Source organism: Rhagoletis pomonella, unplaced genomic scaffold (genome assembly GCF_013731165.1).
Source record: "Rhagoletis pomonella isolate Grant_MI unplaced genomic scaffold, Rhpom_1.0 Rhpom_scaffold_00003, whole genome shotgun sequence".
NCBI classification, from domain to species: Eukaryota; Metazoa; Arthropoda; class Insecta; order Diptera; family Tephritidae; genus Rhagoletis; species Rhagoletis pomonella.
This window is the reverse complement of record NW_023458557.1, coordinates 23,778,880-23,783,506: the sequence shown is the minus strand read 5'-3', so window position 1 is coordinate 23,783,506 and position 4,627 is coordinate 23,778,880. Positions and strand designations below refer to the sequence as shown.

Here is a 4,627-nt window from a genome sequence, read left to right as displayed (position 1 = left end):
CGGGCATGCGTTCATCTGACCATATGCTGCACAAGAGTTGATGCATGCACCTTATCAACTCCTCGCCGCCGTACTTGAATAGCTCAGCTGGCAGGCTGTCAGCTCCAGCAGCTTTGTTGTTTTTCAGCCGCATTATTGCTATACGTACCTCGTCATAGTCAGGCGGTGGAAGGTCGACTCCGTCATCATCGACTGTGGGCTCGGGTTCTTCTTCTCCACAACTTTCCGTGCTACCATTTTGTAGGGCGGAAAAGTTTTCCCTTCATAACTTAAGTGCGCTCTGGACATCGGTTACTAGGTCGCCATTGTTGTTCTTACAGGAGTACGCCCTGGTCTTGAAACCTTCCGTAAGTCGCCTAACTCTCTAGTAAAATTTTCGGGCATTCCTCCTGTCGGCCAGCATTTCAAGCTCTTCTCACTCACGTATTTCGGCCTCTCTCTTCTTATTGCGGCAAATACGTCTCGCTTCCCTCTTCAGATCCCTATAGTAGTCTCACATAGCGCGCGTTGCGCCCGATCGCAGCGTGGCCCTGTAGGCGGCATCTTTGCAGCTTCCTGACACTCCTCATCGTACCAGTTGTTCTTTCGGGCTCGCTGAAATCCGACTTCTTCGGCGGCGGTACTTAATGAGCGGGAAATGTGGTTCCACTGCTCGCATATGTCGGTTTGTTGCAGAGTGCTCTCTGAGAGCTGGTGTGAGAGTCGAGTAGCGAAAGCGCTGGCTGTCTGTTGTGATTGCAGCTTTTCGACGTTAAACTTTCCTTGCATATTTCGGCGCACATTTTTTGCTGCACAGAGGCGGGTGCGTATCTTGGCTGCAACAAGATAGTGGTCCGAGTCGATGTTTGGGCCTCGGAGTGTGCGTATGTCTAAAACACTGGAAGCGTTCGTTCCGGCTATCACAACGTGATCGATTTGGTTTCTCGTTTTTCGATCCGGAGACAGCCACGTAGCTTGATGGATATTTTTATGCTTGAACCTAGTACTGCATACTACCATGTTTCGGGCCCCGGTGAAGTCGATCAGCTTAAATCCGTTGTCGGACGTTTCGTCGTGGAGGCTGAATTTTCTGACGGTGGTTCCAAAGATCCCTTCCTTGCCCACCCTGACATTGAAGTCGCCAAGCACGATTTTGATATCATGACGGGGGCAGCGCTCATACGTCGCTCCAAGCGCTCATAGAAGAGGTCCTTGGAGGCCCCATCCTTTTCTTCCGTCGGGGCATGGGCGCAGATGAGCGAGATGTTGAAGAATCTCGCTTTGATGCGGATTGTGGCTAGACGCTCGTCCACCGGGGTGAACGACAGTACTCGGCGACGGAGTCTCTCTCCCACCACAAATCCAACTCCGAATTTGCGCTCTTTTACATGGCAGATGTAGTAGACGTCGCAAGGCCCCAGATATTGCTTGCCTTGTCCCGTCCAACGCATTTCTTGGATGGCGGTGATGTCAGCTTTTGTCTTTACGAGCACATCAACCAGCCGGGCAGAGGCACCTTCCCCATTAAGGGTCCGGACATTCCAGGTGCATGCCCTCAAATCGTAGTCCTTTAAACGTATGCCGGAGTCGTCATCATAAGGGGGGGTCTCATCCGAGGCTTTGCCGTGCTTCTTCACTGGAAGTGGTTTTTACGTGGCGGGTCCCAAACCCAGCGCACAACCCATTGCTGGGACGGGGGTGGTTTCGCAACCAAATACTCGTTTATATAGCGAGCCGCTTGCTCCAAGCAGACACCCCCTTGCAGCTGCACCTACTGGTGAACAGACGCTGCAGACTTCAGTGAGCCCTTAAACCGAATAAGTCGGAGTGGCCCTACCGAAGCTCCCTCTCTTTCTGCCGTGACCCAAGGCTCCACTCGGATTGGTTACCGCATCTCTCACATGGGTTGCGCACGTTGCCCAGAGTGCGCGAACGAGGACGCAAGAGTCGGGATTGAGTATAGCCATACAACTGTAACTGCATACCCAGCGCAACGACTATACCCCATTACACTCCGCCAAGGACACATAGCAGTAATGTAAATCAAGACGCGCCGTCTTCAACAGCAAAACGCGTCCAAGACCGGCTAATTGCAAATTATTTTACATGAATAAAACGTTGGTAAATAAAAATTCAGAAGGAATACAATAAAATTATTTTGGCATTTTATTAAACATTTTTATGTAAATAAAAACTCTTACATCAATAACTTCAGACAGATCTCAGTATGTAATCACAGATTGGTTTCTATAACATGATATGGCGTGGATTAAAACACCACGTAAAAGCACGTTCAAGTTACAGGCGCATCACAAAATTAAAACATGAATTCACAAAATGAAGTTTCATTACATATTGTATATAAGAAATGTATGTGGTATATCTTACATGCAGTAAGACCGTATACCTCTCTATCAACTAAATTTGTAAACATTGAATTCATTTGAAAATCAACAGAACTTCAAATAACTCGCTTGTGAAACACAAATAAAGATCAACTCAAATTTGTAAAAATTCTTCTTCGAATATCTTGAACAGTTATTCTAAGTGTAAAATGTTAACTTCATGCTATGTCGAATTAAAACTTAACTCTAACATAAATTCAAAAAAAAGGAACTTCATGCTATATCAAATGAAAGCTTAACTCTAACATAAATATAAAAACAAATAAATAATATAAAAAAAACTTTTTAATATACAACGCTTTTATAAATGGACTAAAATGTAGAAAATAATATTTCTCAGTCCCATAGAATTTGTTTTGATAACTTTTGATTTTGAAATTTTAGCAAAAGTCATTATAAACAATCTATGAAATTGAAAATGAAAAACGTGGAGCGCATGCAATACAAAGCATTCGATTTAATTGACAATAGTCAAACTACATAACGTAGACCTAAAATTTCTACAGCGAAAGTAGAACTTTGAAATCGATTTTAAGCGGTCGTTATTCATATACCCACATACATACATACATATATTACTTTTCATATCAATTCAAGTGTATTACATGCGCCCCACGCTTTTCATTTTCAATTTCATAGATTGTTTGTAATGACTTTTGCTAAAATTTCAAAATCAAAAGTTATCAAAACAAATTATATGGGACTGAGAAATATTATTTTCTACTTTTTAGTCCATTTATAAAAGCGTTGTATATTAAAAAGTTTTTTTTTATATTATTTATTTTCTACTTTTAAGTCCTGTCTGAATAAAATTTTGCAATAGATATTAAAATAATTCAACGATATTAATAGAAAGGTGCACACACATGCATTTACATATGTATGTACATACAAACGAGCACCAATTAATTTTATTTAAAGAAATGGCGTGTCGTCTATTTCCGCTGTAGCAAACGTAGTACATAGGGCGACATCTAGATGTCATCTACCTCGCCCTATTCACTACAGATGTCGCCCTAAGCACTATGCTTTTTTATAGGAACTTTTCAAAGCAAAGCTTTATGGTGTCGGACACACAACATTGAAAGTTTCTGGATCCACAACATTGAAAGTTTCTGGATCCACAACATTGAAAGTTTCTGGACACACAACATTGCAAGTTGATAAAAGCGTTGTAAAAAGAACTTCAACTTGCATTTAAAACGCTTAAAACTAACATAAATAGTAAAACAAAAAATTACTTCAAAAACTACATATTTACACAATATTTACATGCGGTAGATAGCGTTTGTTAAATTATTAAAGGCATCCGCACATGCCTTTAAACCTTCCCCCATTGTGTTCATAGCGTCGGCCAATGATTTCGCTACGTGCACCTTCGCCGTACTTGTTTCAGCTAACAACTGTTGAAAGAGCATACGAATGTAATACTATTTTTTTAGTATGTATAAAAAATTACCTTCGAAGCATCTGCTTGTCTACCTGTTATTTGTACATTCGCTGCACTCGACTCTGCTAGCATCTGTTAAAAAAGAACCGAAAAAATTATGTCATAAAATTTTACTTATGTAGTTACAAATATGTAAATTACTTTTAAGGCATTTGCTTCGGTCTGAGCAATTTCCAAAAATGTTTTTTGGGCCTCGGTACCACCGTCCACACGCCTTCTTTTTGCACCTCTACGAGGCGTTTTTCCTTCAGGAGTTACAGGAGTCGATGTGCACATCTCAATGCTCACTTCGTGGGAAATAGATGTCATCTCGATGATGACACTTTCATCACCCTCTTCCATACGAAGTTGGAGTTCCTAATGATGGGAAGAATTGTTAACTGCTATGCTATTCATAACGATTTATTTGCTTTTTACCTCTTCCACTGGCACACTTTCAGCAACAGTTTCATGGCCCTGCACATAGTCGCTACCGACAAGGGCAATCACACGCCTCTTAAGCTCAGTGGGTGGCTCTTCATTAATGGGATTGTTTCCCGTCATTGCCTGCTTTCGTTTTCTATCACGCACCTTAATACTAGTACGGATCTTCAAATCCCTCCATACCTTTTTGCAAAACAAAATTTTAAACATGGTATTAAATTACTAAACAACTTTTACATACTGTGCGCCATTGGTCGACGTTCTTCACCGAACCACCAAGGCTATTCAGCATTGACGCTAGCTCACTCCACTTCTTGTCGCATTCCGACTTGCCATGAAGCTTCTGGAACCTTGATCCTGCCAATCCCGG

The 4,627-nt window shown here is 41.9% G+C and overlaps 1 protein-coding gene across 1 annotated transcript in view; it reads right to left on the bottom strand.

Moving 5' to 3' along the window:
- LOC118735081 (DNA repair protein complementing XP-G cells homolog) overlaps positions 1 to 4,627 on the bottom strand; it is a 170,476-nt gene that overhangs the window by 106,265 nt on the left and 59,584 nt on the right. The window lies entirely within an intron of this gene.